The sequence below is a fragment of the Balaenoptera borealis genome (assembly GCF_965194805.1).
Source record: "Balaenoptera borealis genome assembly, chromosome: 8".
NCBI lineage: Eukaryota > Metazoa > Chordata > Mammalia > Artiodactyla > Balaenopteridae > Balaenoptera > Balaenoptera borealis.
The window spans coordinates 22554178-22570919 of NC_138865.1; the positions used below are offsets into that span (position 1 = coordinate 22554178).

General features: G+C 37.6%; 1 protein-coding gene and 1 pseudogene across 2 annotated transcripts in view; one reads left to right on the plus strand and one right to left on the minus strand.

The window, feature by feature from the left end:
• Positions 1–16742, plus strand: part of LOC309633727 (uncharacterized protein) — a 1009062-nt gene that overhangs the window by 332341 nt on the left and 659979 nt on the right. The gene's annotated exons all lie outside the window — the stretch shown is intronic.
• LOC309633736 (synaptosomal-associated protein 23 pseudogene) lies at positions 12101–14034 on the minus strand (annotated as a pseudogene). The gene has a single exon. The product of its transcript is annotated as a synaptosomal-associated protein 23 pseudogene (transcript).

The window sequence follows — 16742 nt, forward strand, 5'->3', positions numbered from 1 at the left end:
CATATGGCACATCCACTTTAGAGGCCCTGGAAACCCCTTCATGACTGAATTGAAAGATACTAAATTGGGCAGGTAGATAGGAAGATGCCAGGCTGATCCTGGGGATCACCAAATCCCCTTCCCACCTAGGCCCTCCTCTTTTGATTATTCATTTTTCCAGTTCACAGTTTTATTTGCTAGAAAAAGTTACTCTTGCTGCACAGATTTAAAAAAAAAAAAAAAAATGTTTCCAGAAATGCAAAGAATTTTTCAGAGGGACTCACAGCCTCACTGGGGAAGAAGGGAAATTTTGTCTCAATACTTCTTTTTTCCGGGCTTCCCTGGTGGCGCAGTGGTTGAGAATCTGCCTGCTAATGCAGGGGACACGGGTTCGAGCCCTGGTCTGGGAAGATCCCACATGCCACGGAGCAGCTGGGCCCGTGAGCCACAACTACTGAGCCTGCGCGTCTGGAGCCTGTGCCCCGCGACGGGAGGGGCCGCGATAGTGAAAGGCCCGCGCACCGCGATGCAGAGCGGTCCCTGCACCGCGATGAAGAGTGGCCACCACTTGCCTCAACTAGAGAAAGCCCTCGCATGAACCGAAGACCCAACACAGCCAAAAATAAAATAAAATAAATAAATAAAGTAGCTATAAAAAAAAAAAGAAAAGTGCTTTTAAAAAAAAAAACAAAACAAACTTCTTTTCCTTCCAGAAACTCCTCACACAGTCTTCTCTGAGTCCTGAACCATCAGACCTACTCCTCCCCCGCATCCCCACACAAAGCACTGCCCTCCATATCCTTGAACTCAAGGTGGGGAATGTACCAACCCCCATCCTTATTCCCTCCAGTCTCAGATCCTCCAAAACCTGGGGACCAGGAAAGGTCCCAGGCAGTAACACTTCTCTTGACAGAGGCAAAGAAATATTAATAAAAACAAAAAGAAAGAAAGAAAAAGAAAGAAAGAAAGAAAGATTTATTGCTTTTTCTCTTAGATGCATGATCTCATTGCTTAACTATACCTAATGAGGCCTAATTCTTCCTTCTAAATCTGGCCTCTCAGTCAGCAACAGATTTCACCAGTCCCACTGTGTATACTGATGATGCGCTGATAACCAAATGTCATTCTTGAAAAAACGTGGAACTTTTGACTATTTTCTAGTGCAGGAGTTTTGCAACCAGATTTCTAAAATACATAGTGAAACTGGTTTCGACACTAAACTCGAATAATTGATCTTAGGTTATGAATACAAATTACGAATAACCATAATATTATGAATAACCACAAATTATGAATAATCATAAGTCCAGTTTGGTTTACTAACATCTAATCCTCAGCAGAATGGAAAATGAAAAATATAGAATTCTATATTACATTTGCTATCAAATTTTAGCCAGTCTTGGAGACTCTCTTGGTTCTAGGACAAGGCCACATTTTGAAAGCAAATTCTTTAGTGTAGTGTTTCTCAAACTTCAGAGGACGTAAGGATCACTGGGAGGACCCCCCCCCAGACCCAGAGATTCTGATCCAGTATTTTGGGACTAGGGGCAGGGAATTTGCTTTTCTAATACAAGATGTTGTTGATGCTGCAGTCATCAGCACATTTTGAGTCGCACTGCCTTGAAAGATACCCTGTTTATTTCCATTTTCATCATTGCTGTGTTCTCCATACCTAGTAGCTTAGAACCATTCATTATAATATAACTGAAGAGAGATAAGTTATAAGAAATTTTGCTCCCTTTAATTGCTTGATTTTGAATTGTGTCCTTTGCTAAATAAGTAAGCTACCACTGAACCAAGAATATAAAATAAACCCCTAAATTCTAGTAGTTAGAACATCAAGTATTAAGAATGTGCAGTTTGAATGAGCAAGACATCCTTGGTCCCTCAGTGCAGCCCTCAAGTAAAACAGTGCCAGGAACTGTTTAGATTATGATGTCAGCATGGTGGTCAGAGCTCATTGCCCACAGAGTTTAGTGCGGTGACATTGGCTGCTGATAGCGTTTTCTCATTAGCCCTTACCTGTAACATGCTTGGAGAATAGAGGGATACTTAAAATGAACTCACCCTCTCTTGGTTTGACCAGTCTCCATTTAATTGGAATAATTAGTTTTTCCAAAAGTCATACTGATTTAAAGGATATTTTTACTTTTCTGTAGATTTGAAAATTCTCATTGCTGAGGATCCCTTGAAGATATGGCCACTCCCCAGGGCCAGAGAATGACACTCCCCAGCCCCAGGGCCTACCTGACCGTTGGCAAGAGGCCCAGTGTCTACCATGTGGGCCTGTCCATAGAGCAGCTTATAGCATGAAACTGGCTTCTTCCAGAGCAAGTGAGTAAGAGAGGGAGAGCAGGTCATTTTGTCACTTATCTTGGAAGCAGTACCTCTATTCATGCTTCTGCTATATACGATTTGTTTGAAAGAAGTCAATAAGTCTAGCCCATATTTAAGGGAAGGGGGAATCACACAACAGTGGGGATACAAGCAGATAGGGGTCTTTGGGGGTCACCTTAGAGGCTGCCTCCCATAAGAACACTTTTTTGAAATGCTCTCTAAATATACAAAATGAGCCAGTCTCCACAATTTATTCATCATAAAATTTCTCTGGTCAGTTTTAACATCAAACCAGCATACACTGCGATTAGCCTTAATTGTTGGCATGTCACAATACATAGTCCATTTTTCTAATTTGATAATACAGTTGAAATTTTTGATCACTCCAAATTTAATCATTTGTTTTGATTTTCATATAAAAATTTTTTGTATAGAAAATTTTTTAAAAGTTTAGAGGACAGTGTTGAGCTTAAATGTATACTTTTATAGGTCTTAAACTCAAAGAAAATTATTTTCCATTTTGGGATGATTAAATGGTCCTCAGAAACTTACTTGTACTATGTGTTTGCTTACAGAACCTTTCAAGTTTGAGTACATAGTTGAACTTCCAAATAGTAATTTGGTAGAAGTAAAAAGGTTAATGTTGACAAATTCACATAGAATATCGTCTCATGAGTATCCAGCATGGATCTCACACTTCATACACCCAGAAGGCCCACTTGAGACCAGGATGCCATGATGAGGTTCCTCCCTCCCCAGTAAGGACCACAGCTCAGCCAGCTGCAGACAGGGCTGATCAACAAGTTCATGCTCTAAAAGCAGAGTTGCATTATCTCATTCAAACTCCCTAGTAAAAAATTATATTCTAGGTACGTTTCTTACCTTCATCCCAAAGGTACACAGAAGAAACTAGAGGAGAGTTTTCTGGATAGACACATCTGGTCCTTTTGTGTGAACTTCAGTCACTCAAAATGGGTATGCTGCCTGTAGAAACGTTTCAGCTTGCAAAAAACCTGGCCCAGTATCAGACTTCACTTGAATTCTACACTGGTAGCAGTGAGTGGAGAGGAAGGTCGTGCAGGGACAATATCCTGCAGAGGAACACAGTCTTGCATGTAAGTGTCTCCTTGGTCTTGCCAAACCTCAGTTTCCTCTTCAGTAAAAATAAAGTAAAAGAGTGACCTTGGGTTAGGCAAAGTCTTAGATACAACATCAAAAGCACAAGTGATTAAATAAAGATAAGTTGGTCTTCATCAAAATTCAAACATTTTGAACTTCAAAAGACATCATTAATACATGAAAAAACAGGCCACAGATTGGGAGAAAAAAATTCCAAAGCATATATATGATAAATGACTTGTATCTAAAATATATTTTAAAAGCATACTCAATTACCAGAAGAGAAAAATGCAATAAAAAATAAACAACTATTTTTGAATAGACATTTCATCAAAGAAGACATATATAGGAATGACCAAGCACATACATGATTCTCAATATTTTTAGACATTTTAGTAATGCAAGTAAAAAACACAGTGAGATCCTAATTCACTGTCACTCGAATGACTACATAAAAACACTGGACAATAACAAGTGCTGGAGAAGATGTGGAGAAATTGGAACCCTCATTCGTTGCTCAAGGGAATATAAAAAGATGCCGCTTTCACTTATTTGAAAATTAACTCCTGAGCGTCCATCCAAGAGAAATAAAAATATGTGTGTCTGTACAAAGATTTGTACATGAATGGTCATAGCAGATCATTTACAACAGCTAAAAAGTGGAAATAATACAAATGCCCATCCATGTTACAACACAGATGAACCTCAGATATAAGTAAATTCTAAAAAGCACAGATTATAAAATTCTATTTATATGAAATATCCACAAAATATAAATCTGTAGAGACAGAAAGTACATTAGTCATCACTTAGAATTGGAGTGGGAATGAAGAGTGGCTGCAGATGAACACGAGGGATCTTTATGCGGGGGTGGAAATGTTCTAAAGTTGGGTTGTGGTCTTAGTTGTACAACACTACAAATTTACTAGAAACTATTGAATTTTACACCTAAATTTGGTGACTTTTATGGTATATATATATATGTATATTTATACTATATAACATATAATTCTATGGGAATATATATGATATATATACATCAATAAAGCTGGTAAAAAAATAAAATGGTAACTTTCAGTGTTGTGGTAAAAAGTGGAGTTTCAGTGCGTGGTGTATGGGGCTAGTTAATGAATGGCAGCTATTAGTATCACTATTGTCTTGATTTCTGACTCTTCTTTGTCATCATTTCGACTTCTTAACTACTATGTAAGATTAAGAGACCAAACTTGTATGTATACTCAAAAAATGGAGTGATAACTCACCTTTTCCTGTCACATTCTTGTGCCATTTAGATAAAAAAGAAAATGAATATGTAATATCATCACCTACAGATGGAATTATGTCCATAATTTAATTAGACCTTATCAGTATTTGAAATTATTTTCCCTAAATTCTAATCCATGAAATAAAGGCACAGTCATTTCTGTTAGAAGTCTTCACTTCATAGTGAAACCAAATTATTTAATAGTATTTGCACCAACAATCTTAGGAAGCCATTTATATTTTTAAACATTTGGTGGTTTTCTTTTATAGCTCTTGTAAAATATAAAAATAAAATTATTTTAGCTTATAGTCTATAATTAGAGATACAATCAAGAAAAGAGAACAGAAACTGAAATTCTGATAGCAGAATGAATTTTATAGGCCATTAGAAACTTTGAGAGCCACAAATTTTAATTAACATTTTATGTTTGCAAGTTGTTAGAGCCATTGCATTTTGCTGCCCTTCTATGTGTAAGAAGCATATTTTAAATAGTGAATGTAGAAAACAAAACGGGAAAAGCTCCACCAATAATCCAAATATTTCGCTTTTCTTTATGTATTCTCGAGGGTTTCTTCCAAGTTTTATGCTTGCTTCTTTTTATTACTGGGGGGCGGTAATCCTCTACTAGAGTGGGGTAAAGCAGTAAGAAAACACAGGTAAAACCAAATATTAAAAAAAATTTTTTTAACAAGAAAAGTAATGCTAAATATCTAGAATTTTGCTTCATTGCAGAGTTACTTAGCTCCTTGTTAGACTAAGGCTGGGAATCATCATGTTCTTTCACATTTCAAAATAGGCCATGATAGTGTTGGGTACAGACAAGAAAATTCCCAAGTTGCTGAAAATTACCTTTCTGTTTTAAGTAAATAAACCCTGGATTCATCTATGATTTTAAGAGGCAAGAAAAGACACTGCATGTACAAAAATTAGAAAATTAAAGCGACAAGAAAATACTACACAGTGGAGGCAATGGGCAAAATTCAGACCAATGTGCCCATTTAGGGACTCCTAATGAACGTAAGGAGGAAGAGGAGGGTGGATGTGGGGAAGGTGGTACCTCCTTCCTGCTGACACAAGGAGTGCTCTTGAGTTTCGGTCTCAAGCTCCTTTGGGAGATGAAGAAGAGTTCCTGAGTCCTTGGGTCATTTGGTAACAATGACCTGTGACCACTCCTTTCCCCTGAACCCCCAATGTCTATTAGATGAAATTGTCCTTCTGGCTAACTCTTCAGTGATGTGTAACTCACCTTCTTTTCAGGGTCTTTTTCTTTGTTTTTTTTCTGGACACTTATTGTTCTATCTGTCCAGTGTTCTCTTTTTGGGAGACACTTTCTACCCTGTTCATCTCTGCAACGCCTTCCATCCACATGATCTCTACAGAAGGTGTCATATTCTTAGCTGACGAACCTCTGGTTGATTCATCAGGGATGAGCTTCTGACCTAGGGTTGGATGATCATGATTCTTCCCTAGGAATCTAAAATGAGACTAAAATGTTTCACTTTCCCACTCCCATCTGATTCATCTCATGAACCAAAGACATAATCTTAGGTACCCACATTCATTGAAGGAACAAAAAAGCCATCCCCCCCAGGAGGATAAGAATAAAGTACACACATATAGGGAAGCAGAGAAAAGAGAAACAATCTCTTTTTATTTTCGCAAATTCAAGTTGTATTTCTGTAATGTTATTTTGAGAAGACATATTTCTAATACCAAGATTGTAGTTACATGTCCATTGAGCTCACCCCCTTGTAAGTAGAGAGTATGCACTTTGTTTAAAACTTAAACTGTGTTCTCTTCATCTAAATATTCAAGCCAGTTTCACGTAGAAGCACTCACTTTTCTTAACTGCTGTTGAGATGTTACATAGATTCATACATTGAAAGACAGAGATCTCAGAGAAGGATTTTTAGACAAATGCCACCCTTCTCAACGAGAGAGATCATTAAAAAAAATCACTGGCGATCAGATCTCTTGGCATCAGTCAAGTGAAGTCTTGCCTCCCTGTCCTTGCCAACCTATATGATACGTATTTGACATATCATATAACTAAGAAATCAGTTTTGTTGTTTAACAGCTAAGATTTTTGGAGTTTTTATACCACAACATAACCTTACCTGACCTCACTGGCGTGAATATTTATTTAGTTTTCATACTTTTTTTGACTTTTACTTACATGGAACTTATTTTATTGATATTTTATATGAGAATATAAATAAAAATAAATTTGCTTTGCATTTCATCACCACACAATTATACAATGTAATGTTGATTGGTTTTATCTATATCTATATGTTTATCTGTATCTATCTATCTATATCAAGAAGAGTAGTAGGGAATTATGTTGAGATTTTTAGTAACTTCTGTTTAAGCATAAGAACTATTCTTTGAGGGGAAGCCAGAATGGGAGTGAAAAACTGGAAACTGCACTCAATTGCAAGAAATACTAGCCCCAAAACAATTAAGGTTATGTGTATATCTATCTATATATATAAAAAGGTTATATATATGGGAAATATATATTATTAATATAATATACAGAATATATAATAATTTAATATATTGTATAATAATTTTAAAGATAATAATTTAATGTAATATTAATATTTCACAATATATAATAATTTACTATAATATTAATGTATATATATTATTTTTATGAGAGGGAAATATATATATATATAAAGGTTTTATATATATATATTTCCCTCTCATGAAAAACCAAAGGGGCAGCACTTTGTGGGGGTAGCACCTCCATGATATGATTGCAAGAGTCTTCTTAACAACTCCTCTATGAGCTCAAGAAGAAAACAAAAAATCCCCACTCATTTTTGCTCTAATTCCCATATACATATATATATATCCCTGATCTACACATGTTGTAGATCAAGATCCTGCTACTCATTACATTGAAGTGTTGTATTTTATTTCATTGGGTGCTCCATCAATTATACTCTTTCACATTTTCTCCCAACTTCCATCAGAAGTGCACACGTACTTTGTTCATGGATCAAACACTGTTGATACCACTTTCATGGACATAGGAAGGTTTACACCAACCTTCATCTTCAGGGATTTCCATGCAGAGGCTGCATTGATAAGGAATGCATATTATCAAGGAACACTTGGCTCTGGACAAGATGGTAACAGCCATGTCATGAGATAAAAGGACAGACTCTGAATTTGGAAGCAGGTCAGAGTGTTATATGACACTGGTGGCTGCATTTTGATATGTGTATGTACTTGGCTGGATAAAATGTTGAAAGAGAGGGGAAGAATTTGGCCCACAAGTTGCCTATATACTCCTGACCATAAATAAGTTCTTATAACTTAGTTTGTATCAGAAAGCAACCTCCACAACATTAACATTGGTCACGGTCAGGTAGCATAACAAAAAGATGAAATCATGATATTGGAAACATTAAAAAAAAAAACGTGGAGCTGCTTATTTCATGAAATGTTGGGAAATTACAAGTTTTTTAAAAATGGCTTTATTGAGGCTACAAGTGTTATGTTAGACCTCATAATGAGGTCTGCTATGAGGTGAATATTTTTTAAAACTGACAAATTTAAGGAGAACCCGGCAGGAAGGGTGGGGAGTCTGCTTTAGTGAGGGGTCCAGTCACACCAGCACCGCGTAACAGAGAAAAGCAGCGCACAGCCATTCTGTACTCCACAGAGAGACCAAGAGAGGGAGAAATAGAGTATACACATCAACGAAAATGCAACAAATTGGTAGAATAAACCGGAGTCTGGAAAGTAGTAGTAAATATGGTGTGAAAATATGAATGAAACTTACTGTTAAGATTCCTGGGAAAATCACAGAAACCCCTCAGGGGGCCTTAAGCTCTGATGTGTAAAACAGCAACTATATGCTCAAAGTACCAGAACAAATTGGGAACTTATCACTTCAGAAGTCAATCAGATCAAAAGGAAAATTCAACACTGGGAGCATAATGAGACAGAAATTCTAATTTACTTGACAGAAAAGGAGGATCACTTTAAATCACCATGTGGATACCAGGATTTTAAAATGGGCCAAACAGGCTAGAGAAGAACATTTCAGTAGGAGAAAAATGCCCTAATACACTAGCTTATCTATCTTATATAAGCAAGCTCTGGAAACTTTTTAAAAATAATAATTTTCTTGAAGTATAACTAACCATAATGGGTTGAATAGTGTCCCCTCAAAATTCATGTCCTCCCAGAACCTCAGAATGTGACGTATTTGGCATTGGGGTATTTGCAGATGTAATTAAGGTAAGGATTATGGTGAGATCCCATTAGATGAGAGTGGTCTCTAAATCAAATGAGATTGTCCTTATAAGAAACAGAAAAGAACACACACAGAGACGCAAAGGAGAACACCATGTGGAGATGGAGGCAGAGATTTGAGTGGTCAATCCAGGAAAATGCCAAGGATTGCCAGCAACCACCAGAAACTAGGGGAAAGGTATGGAACAGATAGTCCCTCAGAGCCTCCAGAAGGAACTAACCTTGCCCAAACCTTGATTTTTTGACTTCTGGCCTTCCAAAACTGTAGAGAGAAAACAATTCTGTTGTTGTAAGCCACCAAGTTTGTGAAAATTTGTTTTGGCAGCCCCTAGGAAACTAATACAGATTCTGGTACTGGGAACTAAGGTGCCATAGTAACAGATACCTAAAAATGTGGAAGTGGCTTTGAATTTAGGTAATGAGTAAAGGCTAGGAGAATTTAGAGGTTGGTGATTGGAAAATCCTAGATCATCTTGATGAGAAAGTAGAAATATGATGTTAAAGGTGATTCTGGTGAGAGCTCAGAGAGAAGTCAAAAGCATTGTAAGGAAAGCGTCTCATCATGAACATCCTATTGTTCATGAACAGAATCTTGATATAAATGTAAATATGATTATAATTATAAATATAAATCTCTCTGGTGAGACTTTAAAAGGAAATGAGGAACATATTATTGGAAATTGGAGAAAAGGTAATTTTTGTTATAAAGAGGCAGAAAACTTGGCTGAATTGTGTTCCTTCATTCTGGGTGGAAAATAGAACTTACACGCAATAAACTCGGATATGGAGCTGAAGAGATTTCCAAGCAAAGCTCCTTCCTGCTGATAGTAAAATGCCCGAGGAAAGAGAGAAATTGAACAAGGAACTACTAGGCAAAAAGGAACCAGCCCTTGATTATTTGGAAGGTTTCAAGCCAATCCAGATTACAAAGTATGAAGAAACGAGGAAATTCATTTTTGGGGGAAGTGTGCTGGGGAGAGAGGGCCAAGGTGTGGCTGGAAAACGTGTTGCAGAAGAGATTATGTAGGTGACTCCTGGGTCCACTCAACCATCTCAGCAGAAGCCCGGAATAGAGATGGGCTTATACGGGGAGATTCAGTGAAGAACTCTTTTGCCTAATGGAGTAGACCCCCTTGACACACACCAAAGACCAATGTGGTTTTTGAGAATGTTACATCAGCAGAAACACTGCCAGCTTGGACTGAAGGGAACAGAGACAGGAAGAAATGAAGGGAGGCTATTAAACTCCTGAGATTTTACAAACAGGTTGTGGGACTGATAGAACTACTTGGCTACAAACATGGGTTGACCTTCAGGAAAAAGGATGAACAGTTCCAAAGGCAGAGTGTGGACATGGAAGTAGAGCCCAGAGACACAGGCTTAGGGCCAGGGGCCAACAAGGCCACCACCATTGGCCCAAAGGACAGGGCATCAAGCCACAGAGAATCTTCTTTGAAACCTAATGGGATTTGTCCTGCTGGGCTTAGAGTTGCTTGGTGACCCCTTTCCATTCCTAGATGAAAACGAGAATGTCTATTCTGTACCTGTACCACCACTCTATTCTGGAAGAGAAAGTGTTACCAAGTCTAAGACCATACTGCTCGCTGCACGACAGGCCAATAATCAAGAGACGAGTTGTAGGGGCAAGGAATAACGACTTTATTTGGAAAACCAGCAGACCGAGAAGATGGTGGGCTTATGCCCCAAAGAACCATCTTGCCTGAGTTAGAATTCAGGCTCCTTTTATACTAAAAGGGGAGGGAGTAAAGTCAAACACTTCCTAGTTCCCATCAGCCTCTGGAGGGGATGTGTTAATATTTTCCTCCCTGCAGTCATTCACAGGTGGGCCTGATCAGGATGTTTCCTGTGAGCTAAACAAAGGTATTTTAGCTTAATACTCATTACCTGGAAAGCAGGGTTCCAGAGATGGGCCATTATGTATAATTTAAGCTTATAGGCAACACCCCTTTAGTGATTAACTTGTAATAGAATACAAAAGATTCTTCCATATTACAAAAGGTTGTTTTCTAGTTTCATAGGTCCACAGGTGGGGAGACAGTTTTTCCAGGCATGGACCATACTACCCAGAGTCTCACCCATGCCTGATTTAGATGATGAGATTTGGGACCTTTTATGTTGATGATATTTAGGTGAGCGTTTGAGCTTAGAGTTGATGCTGGGATGGGTTAAGGTTTTGGGGGATATTAGAATGGGGTGAATGTACTGGGCACATGAGAGGGATGTGAATGTTTACTATCATGTAGGAGCCATTACTCTTTATTGCTCTTTTATTCAGAGTTTTACTAAACTTTTTTGTTTATTTTTCATGTGAACTTTCGAATTGGCTTGACTAAAGCACCTCACCACTCACCAAAACAAAAATGAAAGCCAAAACTGTTGTTATTTTAATTGGGATCACATTACATGTATACATTAATTTAGGAATAACTAATATCTTAATGATACTAGGTCTACTTAAAACCTATTGTTTAAGACATATTTACCTGGCTAATTTATTATTGATTCCCTCTTCCCTTCTATCCATATTTCTTTTTTTTTTTTATTTATGGATCTTTGCTTTATTCAGTTTGTCAAATAAGAGCTGACAAAATGATTGCTTTCCACCCCCCAAAAAGTAGTCACAGAAGCACATCACTTATTTGAAAAAACAGTTTCCTTAGCTACAAAATTTAATTGTAGGGATCAAACAGTGGTTATTGGTCAAACCAATCGACATCAATAGCTTTGAAGTGTGCAGAAGCTAGTTTTTAAATAAAGGTGACAAATACCAATCAAATTCTTATAACACTGTTCAAGGTCTAAACAAATGTGATTCTGGAAGTTGAATACAAAAGACTAAGAGAATGAGAGTGCAGTCATCAATAAGTAAACAAAGACATAATTTTCTAAATCATTTTTAGTTAAACAGAATACATTCTAGTTTTAAAAAAAGTTTAAAGCTACATAAAACTCAGAGTAATCTAACCATTTTCTACCTGAGATCAAAACAAGTTTCTTTTTTCCTATCTAAACATAATTCTTGGCATTGAGGTAAATCTGAATTCATGTGATATACTTTGTCAAACTTTTCAAAAAATTTTAAGCCCTGCTTAGAGAGAAATTCTCATATTATATATACATATTGACATATTTTTTCTTCAAAGACTAATGACACATTTATGAGGTTAATAGGCCTGTAATGGGACCATGATACTATTTTTTTAAATTAATTAATTTATTTTGGCTGCATTGGGTCTTCATTGCTACGTGTGGGCTTTCTCTAGTTGTGGCCAGCGGGGGCTACTCTTCATCGCGCTGTGCCGGCTTCTCACTGCGGTGGCTTCTCTTGTTGCAGAGCACGGGCTCTAGGTGCGTGGGTTTCAGTAGTTGTGGTGCGTGGGCTCAGTAGCTGTGGCTCACGGGCTCTAGAGTACAGGCCCAGTAGTTGTGGCTCACGGGCTTAGTTGCTCCATGGCATGTGGGATCTTCCTGGACCAGGGCTAGAACCTGTGTCCTCTGCACTGGCAGGTGGATTCTTAACCACTGTGCCACCAGGGAAGTCCAAATGATAGTACTAATAATATGAAAATAAAAAGCCATTCATTTATACCATGTATTCCTATATGGTGCAAAATGAAATGGGATCATAGAATTTATGTACATAAATGAATCACGAAGAGTTCAGAAATTAAGCTCACTTTGAGAAAACTCATTCTATTCTTTTTTGAAGCAGAGGTTGCGAAATTGTGATGTATAACAAAAATGTTGTGTATACAGACTCCAAAACCAAGCATTGGCCTAAGTTGGCAATAAGTGCAACTTAAATAGAAATTAAACCCAACTAGATCTTCACTGTGGTTATGCAACTTCTGGCTTTAGGGTCTGCACGTTTTACTGAGGTAACAACCTCTTATCTCTTGCCTCTCCTCCTTGTGCCTGCCCCCAGTGCCCCCAGCTTCCTTTTACGTGGCTGTCTTTGGCAATGCTTGCAAATTTTGAAAGCAGAAGAACCTGCTAAGTAAATGGAGAGAATGAAAAATAACACTATATGTGATGTATGAAAACCAACCTAAGAGTATGGACTGAGAAAGAAAATACTAGAAGGAAAACTAAGCAGCAGTCTACCCTCAAGGGAAAAAGAGAAAATAAAAGAATAGGGGGGCTGTTACTCCTAGATCTTCTTCCACATCATCTCCCAATTAGAAGAGTGTGGAAACAAAATTTCAAACTCTGGAAAGGTAATGACTTTGAAGGAGGAGCTAGGGAAATGAATAAATGATAAAGAAGTACAGGGCTTCCCTGGTAGCGCAGTGGTTGAGAATCTGCCTGCCAGTACAGGGGGACACGGGTTCGAGCCCTGGTCTGGGAGGATCCCGCGTGCCGCGGAGCAACTGGGCCCGTGAGCCACAACTACTGAGCCTGCGCGTCTGGAGCCTGTGCTCCGCAACAAGAGAGGCCTCGATGGTGAGAGGCCTGCGCACCGCGATGAAGAGTGGCCCCCGCTTGCCACAACTAGGGAAAGCCCTCGCGCAGAAACTAAGACCCAACACAGCCATAAATAAATAAATAAATTTTTTTTAAAAAAAGTACAGCAGTAGCTTTAGCTGTCAGTGAGTTTCTTTGCTCTGGCATTGGCATTGTCAATACGATCTTTGTTGGTGTTAGCCTTTTCTGTGGTCCGTTCTATTTGTCGATTTTGAGCCTCAATCTCATTGCCCATGTCCAGGGCCATGTTTTTTAGATTTCCTAGGATACTTCCCACTTGATTCAGGTTCTCTTCCATTTCATCTTCCCTGGCATCATTTGTTATACTATTACATGGGCATATACAAAGGCCACAGCACTAGTTTAGTTCTGTTAAAGTCTTCTCTGCTTCTCTCATGTCTTTGTTTATTTGGTCCATGCCTTCTTCTGTGTGTTTTAGTTGTTCCCCTTGTTCATCCAGCATAGTGATAGTCTTGATTCCTGTATCCTGAGACTCAATGTCTAAACCCAGGATTCTCCTCGTACTTTCCGGAGACTCATCAGTAACCTGGTTAGCCCTCAGCTGAATTTCTTCTGCTGACAGATTATCTATGATGAATTAAAACTCTTGATAGGTGCAGAAACTGAAATGTAGATACTCAAGCAGTTCTGGCCACGCCCTTCTGGCCGCAGCAGCTTGGACACCTGCAGGCCGAACTCCCACCCATATTTCTTGAAATCCTTCTCCTTTTTATGCCTAGTCTGTTCATTTATTATCTCAGTTCTAGATATTCTAAAGGATACAAAGTAGAATCATATTCTGCTCTCAAGCTGTCTATAATTTCATAATGAAGATAAGGTATCTGCATTTATAATTCAAATCTGAGAGAGAAAATAGTAAGTATCCCACAAAACAGAAAACCTTCTTTAGAATCTAAACAGCCTATAACGAAAAGCAAAGATCTCCACTCCCCTTTCCTATTTATTGGACTGTTTATTAGAGTAGTGCACCAGTGGGCAGTGGAAAGTGGATGTGTATGAACTTTGGAATAGGCAGACCTGAATTAATTGCCTAGGGGTAAGGGCTAGGTAAGGAAACTTGAGTCAAATTTTGGAACCAGTTCTCTTGCTTTCCTAATGGACATCCCCATATCTTCTTTTTAGAGCTGTTGAGGGATGAAAAGAAATACACTTTGTAGCATATCTATTATATAATGCATGCCCTTTAAATCATACTGTCTCCTCTGGTACACTTCTCATCTAAATTCAATGAGCCCACTGCAATGGACACAGCCCATCAAGGAAAAATATTTCATTTAAAGGTACCCTGAGAACTGTATATCTGTGTGTTGTTTGTATATCCTTCTTTAAAGCTATAAAAAAAACACTTGAAATTTCAAAGCATTAAGTATCATGACTAAAAATAAAGTAAATAGAACAAAAAAGACTTATGTTCTATCAAATACAAGTTTTCTTCATGTAGGTTTTGTACATTGCTTTAAACATTCGTCATACTTTTGATTTTTTTGCTATTGTTCTTGTTATGAAAATGAAGTGATTTCTTCCATGTATCTTCTCAATTGTTGTTGATTACAAATGTATCTTTTTATAGTGCAAGTCTGTCTAGAATAGAATTCTTTAGCACAGGCAAAAGTGACACAAGTATAAATGCAGATTTTCTTCTGCAACTCAGCCTAAGTTAATGTGGACTGTTAATCCATAGCTTCTTATCAGAAGTGCACTAAGGGAGTATATGTCTAGGATATAATTATACTGCAGATCTGTTGATGCTTGTAAAACTATTGATCTCCCTTCATTCATTTTATTTTATCTTCTTAAATTTGAACCAGCTTTTAGATTTATTGATCTTTGGTAATGTTTCCTTCATTTCTTTTTCATTTACTTCTGATCTGATCTTTATGATTTCTTTCCTTTGGCTAAGTTTGGTTTTTTTTGTTTTTTGTTGTTCTTCTTTCTCTAGTTGCTTTACGTGTAAGGTTAAATTCTTAATTTGAGATATTTCTTGTTTCTTGAGGTGAGATTGAATTGCTTATAAGCGTCCCTCTTAGAACTGCTTTTACTGTGTCCTGTACATTTTCAGTTTTCGTGTTTTTGTCATTTGTTTTTATGTATTTTTAAAATTTCCTCTTTGGTTTCTTCAGTGATCTCGTGGTTATTTAGCAGTGCACTGTTTAACCTCCATATATTTGTGGTTTTTTTACGGTTTTTTTCCCTGTAAATGATTTCTAATCTCATAGTGTTGCGGTTGGAACAGATGCTTCATATGATTTCAGTTTTCTTAAATTTTCCAAGGCTTGATTTGTGACCCAAGATGTGATATAAGCTGGAGAATGTTCCATGTGCACTTGAGAAGAAAGCGTATTCTGCCACTTTCGGGTGGAATGTCCTATAACTATCAATTAAATGTCTGTTCTATTGTGTCATTTAAAGTTTATGATTCCTTATTTATTTTCTGTTTGGATGATCTGTCCATTGGTTTATGTGGGGTGTTAAAGTCCTCTACTATTATTGTGTTACTGTCGATTTCCCCTTTTATGGTTGTTAACAGTGGCCTTACTTCTTGAGGTGCTCCTGTGTTGGGTGCATAAATATTTATCATTGTTAAATCTTCTTCTTGGATTGATCCCTTGATCATTATGTAGTGTCCTTCCTTATCTCTTGTAACAGTCTTTATTTTAAAGCCTATTTTATCTGCTATGAGTATTGCTACTCCAGCTTTCTTGTGTTTTCCACTTGCATGGAATATCTTTTTCCATCCCTCGCATTCAGTCTGTATGTGTCCCTAAGTCTGAAGTGGGTCTCTCGTAGACAGCATATATATGGGTCTCGATTCTGTATCCATTCAGCCCGTCTTTGTTTTTTGGTAGGGCATTTAATCCATTTACATTTAAGGTAATTGTCAATATGTATGTTCCTATTACCATTTTCTTAATCATTTTAGGTTTGTTTCTGTGGGTCTTTTTCTTCTCTTCTGTTTCCCGCCTAGCGAAGTTTCTTTAGCATTTGTTTTAAAGCTGGTTTGGTGGTGCTGAATTCTCTTAGCTTTTGCTTGTCTGTAAAACTTTTGATTTCTCCAGCGAATCTGAATGAGATCCTTGCTGGGTAGAGTAATCTTGGTTGTAGGTTTTTCTCTTTCATCACTTTAAGTATGTCCTGCCACTCCTTTCTGGCCTGCGGAGTTTCTGCTGAAAAATCAGCTGATAACCTTATGGGGATTCCCTTATAAGTGTTTCTTTGCCTTTCCCTTGCTGCTTTTAATATTTTTTCTTTGAATTTAATTTAT